Source organism: Melozone crissalis, unplaced genomic scaffold (assembly GCF_028551555.1).
Source record: "Melozone crissalis strain CALT ecotype California unplaced genomic scaffold, PUWL_Pcris_2 ptg000006l_1, whole genome shotgun sequence".
In the NCBI taxonomy this organism is placed as follows: Eukaryota; Metazoa; Chordata; class Aves; order Passeriformes; family Passerellidae; genus Melozone; species Melozone crissalis.
This window is the reverse complement of record NW_026535784.1, coordinates 28,176,064-28,192,340: the sequence shown is the minus strand read 5'-3', so window position 1 is coordinate 28,192,340 and position 16,277 is coordinate 28,176,064. Positions and strand designations below refer to the sequence as shown.

General features: G+C 34.1%; 1 protein-coding gene across 16 annotated transcripts in view; it reads left to right on the top strand.

Moving 5' to 3' along the window:
* Window positions 1-16,277, top strand: part of TENM3 (teneurin transmembrane protein 3) — a 1,290,863-nt gene that overhangs the window by 417,004 nt on the left and 857,582 nt on the right. For all 16 annotated transcript variants that reach the window (XM_054295903.1, XM_054295906.1, XM_054295901.1 and 13 more), the window contains exon 5: window positions 14,341-14,380. The gene's annotated coding sequence lies outside the window, so the exon portion shown is untranslated. The remainder of the gene's footprint in view (window positions 1-14,340; window positions 14,381-16,277) is intronic.

Below are 16,277 nucleotides of genomic sequence, written 5' to 3'. Positions count from 1 at the left end.
CAATGAGTGAAGATTTCAAGAGGGCATTTTTCTACTAAAAATTAGGGGAAAACAGTTTCACAGTGAGGACGGTTAACAATTGCAGTAGGGTGTTCAGAGGAGCTATTAATTTTTTATCTCTGGAGATGCTCAGAATCCTGTTTCTTCACAAAATGTCTTAAGCAAAGCAGTCCTAAGCTGTCTCTGCTCTGTGTAGGTTCAGCTTGATGGCCTCCAGACTTTGCTACTTCTTACAACCTCCAGTATTTCATCACTCTCCCATTTCCATTTTGATAAAACAGTTGTTTATGTAATTTATATAAAATTTCTAAAGGTATGAAATAAGAGTATAATTTTGAAAATACTTGCAGGCCTCTGTAATCCTTAGGTTTTGAAAGATATTTAGAGACTTGAAAGTCACCTCTTTTGTGAAAGAGTAAATCTCTTCCATGTCACACCTCAGGATCTGAGCTGGAATCCCCAGGTTGGCACTACATCCTTGCTCCTGCCAACAGCTGCTGGTTATTAATGGCTTCACTTGCTTCTCTGTCCACATAGAGGAGTCCCCAGATGAATGAGTTAAATCTATATGTTGATATTGTAGTGGTAATCTTTTTTTTTTACATAATTATTGCATAAATTTGGTTGATGAACTTTCTTAATGGAGAAGATAAAGGAAAACAAAATAAAGCAACCTTATATTTACATATCAAATTGGTAGATTTTTGGCATTTTTTTTGTTCAGTTTTGGGTTTTTATTTAAGGGCCTTTTGGCTGTGATTGATTTTACATTACATGAATATGTCAATGAGCACTGGCAAAAAAATGCCTCAGTAGGATTGCTTTTCAGATCCAGATACATCTTTGAAAGATGTCTAAAATGACATGTTTGCAGTAAAATATACATGGCCGGGTGAACTTTTCTGGTCTTATCTTGCGCCTCAGTAATTTTAAAACAGAAACCAAAGCCTTTGTTCTGATAAACTAGACATCTTTCTAAAATATATTTATTGAAATGAAATATTCAAATAATCCAAAGAGCAAGTATACATACAGTAAATGTGTTCTTTTTCTCCTGTGCATGGTTAACTTCCATTCATATTAATGGGGTTAGGAACATGCTTCAAGCAGAGAAGACTATAATTTTTAAAACCTGAATATTTGAATATTGAATATTTGGCTTAGTTAAATTTATGTTGTCTTTTTACTACAGGAGGGAAAATTATTTTTTGGAAGGTAATGTTTCTTTTGAGTTGAACTCTTTTATAAAAATCCTTATCCCTGAATTCTCTTGTGAATATTTTGAGAAATATTTCTGAGCCTTGAGAATGTTTGAGAAAACATAACTATATAGCATTTTCATACTTAAAGTATTTTTTAGTGGTATTCTGAATATTAGCTAGGAATCAAGGTAGTTGTTGCTGACAACCACTCTGTCAGAAAGACAAATTCTCACATGATTTTTGAGAAAGTCTCAGAAGTATGTGTGTTTGTAACAGCCAATGCAGATGTGATACTGCTTTCAAATACACTTAGAAGTTTAGATGAGTTGAGGGATAAGAAAACTATGACTCAAAGGACCTTGTTTTGTTGAAAATGTAATAGAATTGCTATATCTGTGTACTTTCAATTCACAGTATCTTAATAGGATTCTATAATTACTCTAAATTCCTTATTTTCTGCAGTAAAGCTCTTTTGTACAAAGAAATGACTTCATAAAAGCCTGGCACCATGCAGTGGTGTGTTTTTAAGTTCAAGAATCCTAGCTGATCTCAGAAATGGTGATACTCCAGAGTAAGGAATATATTATAATAACTTAGAAGTGTACCTCATTTGTATGAACTCAATGCTTTCATTCTTAAAGTTTTTGTTAATAAAATCATCTCTACTGAATAAAAAACCCAAAATATATAGAATCACTGTAGTGTAAATTCTGAAAATTTTCCAATTTTCATTCGGTTTTCACACTGTTTGAATGAAATACTTTGTTGCAGAGTGCTTGACAGCAAACTGCTTATACCTTTTAATGGTTAAAAACATGCCCTTGAACTCTATAGGGCATGTCTGAAATCTATGGCATACATGTATTTCCTTTATGAACCTAGTTAGGGTTGCACATATGTCTATCTTAAACATTTGTGTAAGTGCACACAGTTTTCACTGTTCAAAAATGTTTTCATATATTGAGTTCACTTTTTCATTCCAGTGGAAAGAAGAATGATTTAGGTTTTTCTTCTGTTTCTGAAGATTACCATGTATCAAAAAGATTTCATTGATTTCAGTTTGTTTCAGTTTGTTTTCAGTAATTTAAGTTTGCTGTTTCCTTTCTGAAAAGCTGAGGTGGTTAAACATAAAGCATGGATGATGCATACCATGACCCTTTGGCACAGAACAACTGGTAGTGGCTGTTTATATGTGCAATAAAATCGTGATCAATCTCTGACACTTACTACAGACTTCCTGCTGCTTAGAAATGTGTACAGTAATAGCATTTGTATGTTTTCTGTTCCCCTAAGAGTTCAGTATGCTGCTTCACAGGAGCAAAGAAAATTAGAAATAACATCACCAACACTGTGATAGAAATAAATAAAATACCAATTTGTAAACTCTTCTAGACAGATCTTTACAAATAAATGCGGGAGTCTCTGTGTATAGGTATAATGTAAACATAACTTCAGTAGGGATTATGTTTATCTGTTGTGTGTATAAACAGTTATTTCATTTTATACATTACTGTTTAAATTGTAAGAACCTGTCCTTTTTCTTTCTTTCCAATAACTAGACCACAAGAGACACCACTTAGTACAGCAGATGAAGCTGAAATTTTAATATCTTTAAATTTTAGGAAGCTGGTTCGGGGTGGGGTGGGGGGAGTTCCTATTTTAAGTATTTGAGTTAGAAGACTAAAATTCATTAATCATTTTGTGAAAGATAAGTTCATAAATTTTGATAGGACAATAATGGGTAAAACTGGCCATATTGTAATAGATTTTACCTTTTCACTGTGGCAGACAGTTAATAGTTTTCTGGTATAGGTGAATAAAAAAAAAAAAGAAAAAACACACAAACACACACAGAAAAACAAACCACAGATGTAGGGACCATACAACTGCTTTATCAGTTTAGAAGAACAGAGAAAAACCCAAACTACCATATTCTAGTAGCAGTACAAATTAATCTAAAGGAATCATGTGTAAGGTTCCCATAATCCATCACCTACTTTTCCTGACATTTCACAGAGATACAAAGCTGATTATATGCACTGTAGAAAAGCATGTAATTCTTTACTTAAGTCTTTTAAATGGAATGATTAATTTCTGTCCTTACTCATAGGTTATGTCTGCAATCTTGATAAAATTTGAGTTACTGAAAGCTTCAATTTATTTTTAATGCGTAGAGGATTTACTTATGTGAAATCAAACATAAGAGTCTGAGGAATATCTAATGATTATATCTATTTTCCATATCCAGTCTAAAATCTGAGGATGTCTCAGATTTTTGTGGGGAAGAATTTTGTATGCGTGGTGCAGGTGAAGGCTCACTACAATGCTATACATACTATTTAATCTTACCTTTTGGTCCCATAATTGCCCTTTTTTTTCTTTAGCTAACACAGTGTTTGAAATTTAAATCTGTTTCAATAGTAGAAAATTTAAAGTATGTGCACAAAATACCATTCCAAAGTATTATGCCAGTATTTTAGTTGTAAATAGGTCTTGCACCAAAAATGTTAGCTGCTGTAATAAATTATGATGAATAGTCATACAATTGGAAACTGAATAAGCTTTTTAAGTATAGACAATGTTCCTGTAGTAATTCCTTAATGCAATTTATTTTAGTCAATATGCACTGTGTTCCAGTGTGGTACACAAAAGCCATTTAGGGAAAATATTTGGTACTTTCTTCATCCTAAGAGTGTGATTTCCATGCAAGTGAAATGTAAGAAAGGGCTTAGTGTTGAGTCACATTGCTATGAAGGGTAGTCTGTACAGGGGGTCTCCTCTTTGGTTTCTCCTTTATTTCTTCTCCCTTTGAATGCTGGGCTTCATAAAACTGCATAATTATCATGTTCTTGAACCTAAAAATTCCAATCATCATAATAGGAAATATTACTAACCTCTACTAACAAAATTTAACTGCATGAGTCCAGTGCACATAGAATCATGGAACAGAATCATTAAAGTTGAACAAGACCTCCAAGATCCCCATGCCAACCAAACCATATCACAAAGTACCATATCCAGTCTTTTTTGATCACTTCCAGGCATGGTGACTTTACCACTTCCCTGGGGAGTTCATTCCAATGCTTGAACATTCTTTCAGTGAAGAATTTGATTCTTAGATCCAACCTGAACCTTGCCTGGTACCACTAGAGGCCATTTCCCCTTGCCCTGTCACTGGTTGCCACTAGAAGGGGGGCTGATCCCCAGCTCACTATAATCTTCTTTCAGGACTTGCTAGAGATCAATAAGGACTCCCATGAGCTGCCTTTTCTCCAGGCTAAATAGCCACTGTTCCTAATGTTCCAGACTCTAATGCTTGCTTTACTGAAGGAAGCAAAGGTGTGCACCTTCCCTATCAGATGTATACAGCCCATGGACACTCACTCGATTATTCTTATGGAGGTCATATTTATTCCTTGTTTCTATACATTTAGAGTACTTCCTGATTCTTATTGTTGGCCATTCATGCTTTATGAGGAAGAGGAAGTTGCCTTTTTCTGATACAAGCCTAATTATTGTCATCCCTGATTGATCACATCCTACTCTTACTAAAGTATAATGCATTCTGGAGAGGCTCCTATACTGAAACAGCCATATATTCCCATGTTGCCTTTGTTTTATTTCTTAAGTAACACTTTACAAAGTGCCTTCTACCATTGCACGTTAGCACTGGTTTCCAGGCTTTCGGGGAGTAAGATGTTGCTCATGGTAGCAAAAATCTCTTGATTTAAGATGAATATAAAGTGACTGTGAGTGGAGGCAGAACTTGAAGTTTGAACTTGCTAATATACAGTTATCAAATTAAAATGTGGATGTTCCATAATAGCTTTTACCTGCAATTGTTTTCAGAAACACAGTGAAATTCTTCCAAACTGTATTTTTTGCACTTGCGGCAAGTGTGTCTATTTGAATACATTAGCCATAAATAAGTGAATACAGTTAATTTAAAAGCAGCAAAGTTAGATGAAAGTAACAAAATGGGTAAATCCAGAATTAAGTTATGAACTGAATTAAAGAAGCTAATTGAGCCCATTTCATTCAAGGAAAAAGCTTTTAAAAAAATAATCGTTTCACATGTTGAAGGGGAAGGCAAATCTCACTTGAAACTGCATCTTCTTTACTTTCCTGCAAGTACCTTAATTGTAACACCTTCAGACATTGACTTTGTTGGTGTCTTTCCACTTCCTTTGCAATATATAAATATTCATTAGCATAGTAATTAGAAACTTGTATTTCCCATGTAAATTGGTTCAACAAACAGGGAATAGAATAATTTTTACTGTCTTTGTCTCATTGAGTGTATGAATATTTATTGAAAGTAATAAGAAGTTTCATCAGGAGAGACAGAAACATACTTATCAACAAACTGCCTATAGTAATAAAGATAAAAGAGTTCCTGGAAAATAGGGGTTAAATAGCCTTCAGGTGAAGCTGAAATGCAAAGGTAAGATTTCAATATAATTGTTGATTGTTCAAAAAAAATTTTATTAAGCAAAAAGTGAGGAACTGGAATCTTTTTTTCTCCTTGTTTCTGTGTTTAGTATCAGTGTTAAAGTTTACTATGTCTACAAAAAAATTCGTTCATTTGATTTTCTTTCAGATGTCATTCAAAGAATATAAAAAATCTTTTGCACAGTTCCCTAGTCTCATTTTTTTCTAATATATTGACTTCCCCAGTTCTTTGTAGTGAATATTCCTCTACTGAGTGAAAAACACAGCATATATTAAGTTGGAAAATTTAAGGTAACAGGTAACAGAAGGCATCCTTAATACTGCCACAACATCAGAAATTAGTATCACACGCTTTTAAACAAAACTGTTCTTCGCATTATGTATGGCTTTCAAAAGTAGAGACTGTTGTCAGATCATTTTTGTAGTACAGTATTCTTATCCCATGTAATTTAACATAGTTTAGGCCAATTGTATTGGCAGAAAACTGCATAAAGCAGTTTATTTTTTTCTATAGCTTTTTAGGTCAAGGTAAGATCAGGTGTATGGTAGTGGCTTACTTTATTCTGGACCCTTACAATCTTTGGGTTGAATTATAGATGGAACTTGGTGTACCCCTTTGAAGATATTAAAAACTCCACGTGATTATGTTCTTGATCAGCAAGCAATTAATAGAGAAAACTTTAAGAATGAAAAAGACAAGAGGGTAAAGAGGATTTTTTATTTTTTAAGATACGTATCGTACATTTTTTCTTTACACATGTACAGCAATTGGAAAGGTGACTTATGACGGCTCATGGGTCATATACCTGAAAGCAAAGGTTGCAACTAAGTCAAAAATCTGGCAAGGTCTTTGCTTTGGCACGAAGAGACATTTTTCCCTAAAAAATAAAATTAAATTAAAAGTATGAGTACTTACAGAGGAGCTTTCAAAAACACTTTTAAAGTCCTAGGGGAGAAAAGGATCTGTAAAAATGATTAATGATTATCAGGCATAAAATAAGTGTTTTTAAGCTCTGTCAACTTTGCTTTTCTAATGAGGACTTAACTGCTCCCCAACTAAAGCCTTTATCCAAGCTGTGTTTTGTATTTCATTTAATCAATGCTTTGTATAGAGACAGTTACCATCATCATAACCTTTCAGTTCTTATGTTTTGGCATCTCGCAGATTGCAAGTTGGGGGCTCAAGGGAAGCACATTTAACTGAAATGTCCAAGTACAATTTAGTGTATGATGTAGGGTTATAGAACTCCTCTCAGACTTGCTTATTGTTGCAAAGAGAGCCTTTGTAATTACTGGGGGATTATGGCAGAATATGAAAGACCTTGAAAGCGGCTTTCGTGAAGATCAGGAATGTGTTCTGCACAACCTCTGAAACAATCAGCTAGAGTAGTGAAGCAGAAGTATATTAAAATGTGAAGAGTTCACTGAAAAGGTCCTGATAGAAACACCCAATTAAAGAAATAAAAACTGATATTTGAGATTGTGAAAGATTCTCACTTTGGTAAGAAAAAAGAGCCTTAGAAGAACCAGAAATGAGATGACAGTACAAATACAGTGGCTTTTTCATCTTTTTTCTCAGCAACAAAAGTAATGAAATTTGAGTTTAATGTTATATAATTAACAAGAATGGAATTGATGTTAGTTGTGCTGGTACCCTGCTCAAATTATTGTGTGAGATTGAGACCAATAGTCCAGGAATGATGGAGTTTCTTTTTTTCATATGTATAAATCAGTGAAAAATTTTGGATAGGAGTATGGTGCAACACAACAACTGTCTTATTATATTTCACTTCTTAATTAAGTTTCTTTACCTAATAATGTTTTTAGTCACAAAGCATAACTGTGTGGTTTTTGAACTAATTTCTCACGAAAAAGGTTTAAATTTTTTTATACCGAGCTGTATATTTTTACTTTGTCCTTCTCTATTTCAGAGTTAAAAAACAACAAAAGCAATACAATTCAAAAAATAGTCTGTCTGAGAGTTGTTGGTGAGATTTTTGTTGATGTGGTTTTTGTTGATGTGGTATGGGGCTTTTATTTCAGATAAAGTGTTGTGCCCGATCACGATTATGGAGGATTAAGCCATAAACCTTCTTTTCTGTGATGGAAGCTGCCTTGCCTGGCACTGAGTTTTCCATTAATGTTTTTTTCTTCAGTGATGCTGGAGTTGAGGCAAGTTTAGGTGAAATATTTTTCAGTAGTGAGCAGGCAGAAAAATCATACAGTGCTTTTGGAAAATTATATCTGTGAATTTAACAAATATACTTGTGAACTGAGTTTTTTAACAGAAGTAATTAACAAAACCTTAATCTTTTCCAGTTTGCTTACATATTGAATGCATTATGATATTTTCACTTTATGAGTATTTTTGAATAACATGATGAGAAACACTTTTTGCTATGATTTGTTTGATGGTTTTGCTACAGCTTGATCCATAACGTATTAAAAATATTTGAAGCCCACTTGGTAATACTTTTCTTCTGTAAAATACTTGTTATGTAGTTGAAACAAAATTCTACAAGTGTGTCAGGTTATCCTTTATGTGAAAGTACCTTTAGATCACTGTATATTTATAAGCACCTTGGTACAATAGCCAATAAAATCCAAATGACAATTCCCACTATTAGAAACACTGACACCTGCTCCAACTGTCAGTCATAAGAGGATGATCTTCCCCATAACACCTCCTGTTTACATATCTGAGCTAAAACTAACATTAATGTTATTAGCACACAACACTTTTCAGTAATTCTTCATTTTACATTACACATCAAAAATGCTCTCATAAAGCAGATTTATATTAAGATTTTCTTTTTGAGTCAGTTGAAAATTAGGAATTTCCAACACTAAAACTTTATTCCCCCTCCCTCAAGACATTTAACTAAAAAATGTATCAACTTCTTAACTGGAAAAGATATTTCACTTTTTTGGAAGTGCTGAGGGGAGAATCTAACATGGGAATCATAAAAAGTTAGACTTCCCACAAGAAGCAAAATTTATGCTAATGAACATGTTCATTGGCAAAAAACTAGATTAAAAAATGTATATAATTTACTCTCGTTGTTAGCTGGAAAATTTGAAAATATTTTATTATTTTTGCCTGCCCTCATATTGTGAAAAAAAAAAGTGCTATGTGAAAGCAGCAGCATGTTCTTACATTCTCATTAAGATTTAAATAGTGACTGTGTGTGCTTTTAAAGACCAGCAGACAATAATACTGTGTAGGAGTGGCCTAAGAATGAGTATTTCTGAATATGTAACATTTATTTTTTAGGCAAATTAAAATATTGGAATGATTGCATTAAGCTATTTCAAATTTAATTTTTCAACTTCACCAACCTTTTCCTGTTGAAACCCACTTTGTGTTTGAAAGATTTACGTCCAGTTTACTTGTCATTGATATCCGTGGAACTTCTGAATGCCGTCAGAAAAACATGAAGGTTTTAGGAGAGAAATATTGATAATGAAAGAAAAATAAATTTAAATAATATTCGGATAAGCAGTGAGTCCTTAGATCAGTGTTGATGGCAAGTACTCAGGAATTCAGGTTTACTTTTCTGTTTTTCAATAAAATTATTAAACTTCTCATAAAATAGACTCAAATGTGTGTTTGGAGACCCTATATAATAAATGAAATACAAAATACTGCATTTAAATAGGGGGCTGACAATAATGATATAACAAATAGGAAAATACTAGTTCCAGATAAACTATAAACTAAACTGAATTCTTTTGTGTCAAGATATGATCTCCAGGAAAAAAAAATATAAGAGCATAATCATTGCTTTTTTTATTAAAAGTATGATGAATATACTCTGAACAATTTGAAATGTTAAGTGAGCTCCTACTATAATATTTCTGTCTCATCCCATAGAATTTTAGAATGTAATTCTTAGAATAGTTCTTAAATGGCAATTACTCTTAACTCCACAAGGATTACTCTGTATGTGTACACTATATGTATAGGGCAGCTTCATACATGCAAAAAAATTTAATTTAGTCTTTAATTGGGAGTCTAATCAGAGCCTGCCTGGAAGACAATGTTTTGCATTAACTATCTGAATATAGCTCTAGTGAATAAATTGATTGCTAGCAATTTAAAAAGCTGTCAAAATTCAGACTGAATTTGTGATGACTTTATTTTTTGGTTCTGGAACAGGAATAGATTCACAAAACTAGTGAAGAGATAACAACTGTTTCTCTTCATCTTCCGTCTCCACCCACTCACCTCTACCCCCGCGAAGTTGAAGATCTCACCATATGTTTTTTAATGCAATAACTCCTATATATAGGAGACTAGGTTTTAAGCCCTTCCCCCTGACTGAGATTTAAACCTTTATTTTCTGCCTTCCAAGGGAATCACCTAACCACTGGATATTCTGCAGGGGTATGCTCTCACCTGAACTATCTGAACTGCTACTTTGACTGGGCCGTGTGCCTCCCAAGTGAATTCTTTAACCACCAGACCAAAGAGTCATTCGCTCTCTTTGACTCAGTATTTAAATAATCCATGCAGAACAGCTTTTTCCATGGGGATCGAGAGAAGCCAATTATAGATTTCTCACTGGTTTAAGAACTCTTTTGGGAAAGTGAAAATGTGGGTTCAAGAATGTGCAGACAAGGTCTTGAACCTGATTGTCCCACATTGTATATCAGATGAGGCCCTAACCACAGAGCTATTGAATAAGTGAAGAGAGGGGGGATTCTCTTTACTTCCATGAATGATTTACAAAGAGTGTGGAAACCTAATCTTTCATTTCCAGTTCTTTAGTTTTGTGTTTAAATAGCTTCTGAAGAGTTACCTATGTCTCTGGCAAGTACACAAATTAATGACTGGAGAAAAATGCTACTTTTGGGAATGCAGAAGGATAGTTCTTCCCCACATTTTTTTGTTTCTAAATATTTCCTGACTATTTCTGTCAGTTCCAAATGAAATCAAAGTATGGTTTTCTTTGTCCCTAAAAGCATAATTTTAGTTGAAGTGTAGGGGCATTGTAGAGGAGGGGGAAGATGACTGGTTTTTTTTCAATACCCTTTTTGTAAAAAATCCTTACTGAAAACAATTTACATAATACTTAAAGCCCTCTCTCATATACTTCCATGTGTCCTAACACTTCCCAATTCAAGAACCTGTACTGAGCTGAACTAGCATGCCTCTATTAAGAAGGAGTAGTAGAACTTGCTGGCCACAAGTGCTTGTTTCAATTCAGACACAAGGATCAATATGAAAGAAACATTGACCATTTATGAAATGAGTCATTTTTCTCTACCTTTTACAGTGCCAATGGATGTGAGGAAAAGCCGGAAAAAAAGTATAGGGTTTTTTGCTTTTTTTTTTTTTTTTTTTTAATGGGGAAAAATCAAGCTAGAAAATTCTTACCTGCAAAGGTCAGTTGTTGATCTTTTGCAGGAAAATGTCTTAGTAGTAGTGTACAGATACAGAATAGGAAGTCAAATATTGCAAATCTTCACAGAGTCATACAGAAGGTTCCTTGGTACCAGTTGTGAAATCCAGAGTTCCCAAGTCTTAATTTAGTGAATGATTTTCCCTTCCTTTAGAACTGTAAGAAAGGACAAAAATGGTAACATGCAGTTCCTTGTCTAGAAAGAACGCTTGGTGTTAATCTTGATTTCCCAAGCTTTTACTTTATATCAGTGGAGTAATTGTCAAGAGCACAGTGTCCTTTCTTTTCCTAGAGATATACACTAGAATGATCAAGACACAAGCTGAATAACCAAGTCTAGTTCCCTAAACCTTTGTGCCTAGTTTTCTTCAGCTCTCCCTTTCAGAAGTTTACCCAGGAAAACAAAATCCATTCCTTTTTTGATTACACGTATTCACAGAGATCCACCGTGCATTTCATGGGGGAAGGGAATATTCTCTGTACATTAAGAAGGTGGTTATGCCGTAGTAGGTGTTTAGGCAGCCCTGATGCCCTCAATTTAAATGAGGAGACAGTTCTGAAATATCTGATAGATTTATGTTGCTTGTGCTTTTTTATTAAATGCTGATAGGAAAAGTGCTTGAACTCAGAGTTGCTCATATGTGTCATTTCTCCCAAAATAATGCATATTTCTGGAAGACTTCTAACCAGAATACCCAAAGATATCAACATTGTTTCTGGAAGAGTCAGGTGTATTTGTTAACTTTTACTTTGTTGCTTCTTAACCTTTTTGCAAAGAGATATAGTGCAATGTTCAAGCAAAAGCTATTGCTAATAGAACATTCTGAATTCTATTTTTAATTAATCATCTGTCTTTCTTGATAATGCTGGACCTTCTTAGTCCATAAAAGTAAACCTAGTTTCCATTATGGACAAGTTGTGGTATTTCAGCCAATATGTTATTTTTAAGACTGAAAATTATTTCTGAACAACAGAAGTAAAAACAATCATAAAATATAGTCAGTCTTTATTTCTTTCCTCTGACCTGCACATTCTTAGATTTAAACTGTGTATTAAAAATGGTAAGAATTTTGATAATAATTTCTCTGTGTGTTCTGTTTCGTGTCTGAGAATCTTCTCTTACTTTATGGATTTCACAAAATAAGACAAAATGAATTTAGCAGTTTTCAAAACAAGCATTCAAGATACAAATCTTTAAAGTGATTCTCCATTCATATAAAGCAGACGCAAGTATGGAGCTTTAGTACATGGCCAACTTCTGCACTGCATGCAGGGTTTGATGAAACCAGTAACCTGACTGTGAGATCAGCAGGGCACGCAAACCCAGGTGTGTTTCTTCTGTCCTGCCCAGTCAGCACAGTGGGTGAGCTCATGGCAGCTGCAACCAGATGCAAAGTTAACAGAAACAAAGGAGGAGAAGGCGCTGGAGAGATCATAAAGTGATTTTTTTCAGTGATTTTTTTTTTCTTTTTTTGTTTTTTTCACCCGCACAAAATTTCTTTCAGGGCATCCCTCAGCCTTGTGTCTCAAGATTTCCTGCAGTTAACTCCCACCTGGAGCACAGTTTGTATTCTGTATCAAGTCTCTCTTCCAACCTAAATATTGCACTGGCATTGTTCGGATAAAACTTTCTTCAATAACAATTGCCACCTGAAATTGTTTTCTTACTTCATCTCATGTCAGAAAACCAAAATTGATACTCAGGAACATAAAAAAAAAAAAACCAACAAACAACCAAAAAAAAAAAAACCCCAAACAAAAAAACCAACAAGAACAAAACAAACCCAATTCAAAACCCTAAACAAACCCCAAAGTGAAACTCTTGCAAACATGGGAACATTCCCTGGCTTATTTTTCTCAATACCAAGGAAAATCTCAAGAATGAAAAATGAAAATATGAAATAATAAATAAAATAGCTTAAGTATGCAGTTTTCACAAAAAATACATTAAGCACATATGAAATTATAATTATTTGTTCTTCATAAGTAAGAAATTTTAAAAAATGTATTACTGGTCTTAGCATTAGTTGATCATGTGCCTTTACTTTTTTGCTTCAGAGTCCATGATTTGGATGTGATGGAGCCTTATGTATTTGTCTGGTTTTGTGGCATTTATTAAATGAGTTATTCTCCAATTAAATGAGTATTTTCCTAAATGAGCTTCCAATCCCATAAATATGAAACAGTTGGAATAATAACACTCAGTGCTTGAGTTAGCTTTTCATTTATGGACTACTGAAGTATGTTGAAGTAAATAGATCTTTATTTTCTGTGAAATCATGCTTAGATTCAAGAGAAGTGCATGTTCACTTAAAAAAGTCTCACTCAAACATAAATTCTTTTGGTCTCAAACAAGAAAGTGGGAATATATGAAAAATGCAACTTTAATAAAATATTTCTAACAAGGCCTTTTAAAGCAGTTTATATAAAGCAGACAGATAGTTACCCTTTCTAGAACTGATCTACTGCTGTTAAAATCATGAATATTATTCTTTTCTACTTGCACTCCTTTTCTTTTTCCAATAAAAGTGGGGCAGAATCCACATTCACCTTGAGTGTAGAACTGAGACTGTCTATTACGTATTCCCTACCAGGATGTCACACAAGGGCCACTTAAGTCACTTGAGCACCAGTCAGAGATGCTCAGAAACACTTCTGAGTGCTTTAATTGTTCATCAAGACCTAACCCTTTGAACGTTGCTTTAAGGCATATTGGCTCTGCACTTGAGTCACTGAAGCAAAATTGGAGCATCTGGATGCAGTGTCAAAATAGCCCAGGGAGCTCCAGTGCAGCACCCAAGTGGATAATCTCAACACAGAAGACAAACACTGCATTAGCGATTGCCGGGAGGCTACAGTTCATCTTCCTCTGAAATACAATACAAGAAAAGTTAAAGGATGATACTTTTTTCTTTGTATCTTCTGTTGTGTGAACAAAGAATCAAGCTGTGTTTTGATGTTTTGTCAAGTGTTTGGCAGCATTTTCAATTCTTGTTTGCCCTACTAATCCACTGATTTTTCTTTTCTTTGGACAAAGCAATGAATGTGTTTTACAGTTTATGCTGTATTGGATATGTTAGTGCAAAAGAATGAATCCAGTCAATGATTTTGCCTTTGAATCAAAGTATTGAATTAAAGTAGAGGAAGAATAAGTATGATAATATTTTAGTTGCCTATTAGTACTATAACATCTAATTATGCTCTCTTTACTTGTACTAAAATTTTTTATAATTCTGTGACCTATGTCAAATAATATTTTTTTGCTTTGTTTGCTTTCACAGATGGCAGCAAAACTGCATTCCATTGATTGAAAAGAGCATTGTAAGTAACTTTTTGTTTCCCTGTTGCATTAGGCATCGCATTTTATTTTTCTAAATCTACTAATTTTTTATCTTGTGGATAAAACTGACTTCTTCCTTGAAGACTGGTGAACAATTAATACTCTGTGAGAGCCTGTGAGACATCTGGCATGTGGCTACAGATACAATTCCCAAGCCAGATTTCTTTTGCCATCGGCAAGAATAGTTTATGTAAGGCTTAGGCCAACGGGTCAAGAAATATAAATGCAGAAGCATGCTAAACATACCACCTGACATCAGGCTTTTCCTGGAACATGGTTGATCTGTAGAGTGCAGACCAGAATGAATACTGGAGTGCAAAACTGGGGCACAGCAGCATATACAGTCTGTTTCCTGACTTCTTGATTTTCTGACCATGCATCTAGGATTTTATTCATATATGTGTAGAAGTGAAACTAAATACGATCAGAAGCATAAGACTGATTTGATGATTTGCTATTTTTATTTGATTCAGATAATGCATTCAGATTGCATTAGATATATGTACATAGAACCCTAACATGCAGTAAAATAATTTGTTCAATGATACTAAAAAAAAAAATCTCTGCTAAGCACTCTGCTTCACACTACTATTCAAACTATTCACACTACTCTTCTAAATACATTAACAAAATATATTCCATTTGGAACATGTCAAGTAAATGGCTAACACTTTTTCTAGCATGTCTAGCTGCCATTAATTTAGTTAGTATTCATTGTAATTACACTCATCATAATGAATTAATTTAGTATTAATGTGAATATTATACAACTTTTTAGACAATCCATTATAATTCAGCAATAATTAATGCACATATTAAATGAAGTGTTACTGCTTAGTGCTATGATAAAGCCATGTTGTTTCATTTGAAAAGCTTTAGAGGAAGTTACGTTTAATCTCATTGGTATTCCAATTGTTGCCAGGAGATATTTTTCAATGGCAAAGGGCAATTATCCTTGGGAGACTTGTTAACTTTTCAGTGAGATTCCATTTTTGCACTTGTCTACTGATTCACCTATAAGATACTGGCATTTGAAGCAAGCTACTTCATGGACATGATAATGCATAAAACTCATTGAACTATCCTAAAAGCATGAAAAATTTCTGACATTTCAGACAGTATCCAATAAAAGATGCCAGAGTTTATAAGTGAAGTCCTATAGCACTTAGGTTTTATGATTCTTCTTCCCTTCTGCCCTCCAAGAGTAATCCACAACTGAGAAGTAAGTATTTTAGATGTATCACACATCAACAGGATTAGGTGCCTCAGAGGCATCCATGGCCGCTTCAGCCAGCTGCCTAAAAGTAATGACATGTGGAAACATAGCAAAAGAAGAATGCCTATATTGGATTAGGGTAAGAATTGTCTGGACAGCATCCTATCTCTAGGCAGTGATGATAAATATATGCCCAGGGAAGGCTAAGAACTAGAAGTAGATTCCCCAGCCTCCAGTAGTTTTAGCTGATGAAATTTCATCAGATGTATGTGGTTTCTAAAGATCAAAATTTTGTTGTATTTTGGGTCCCTGTATCTACTCCCACAAACCTGTTCAAGTCTTAGAACATGTATGAGTTGTATGGGTTTACTACCCTGTTCATTTTGTGCATAAAGAACTTTTTGTTATTGTTGTTTTGAATGTGATTTCTTCTATCTTAATTTGAATCTACCTTGTATTGGATTTGATTGACCTGTAGTCAATCCATTCCCTTTATGCCACCAGTGATTTGTCAGCCTCACCTATATCCTTCTTTGGAAATGGCCTCCTCAAGAGAAGTATCCTACATTGTGTAGAAGCTGTTCATCTTTCTTGCCCTATTTTGGGTTTTGCATGCTATCCATCATTTTTTAAGTGTGAGACATTCTTAGGTTTATACTATT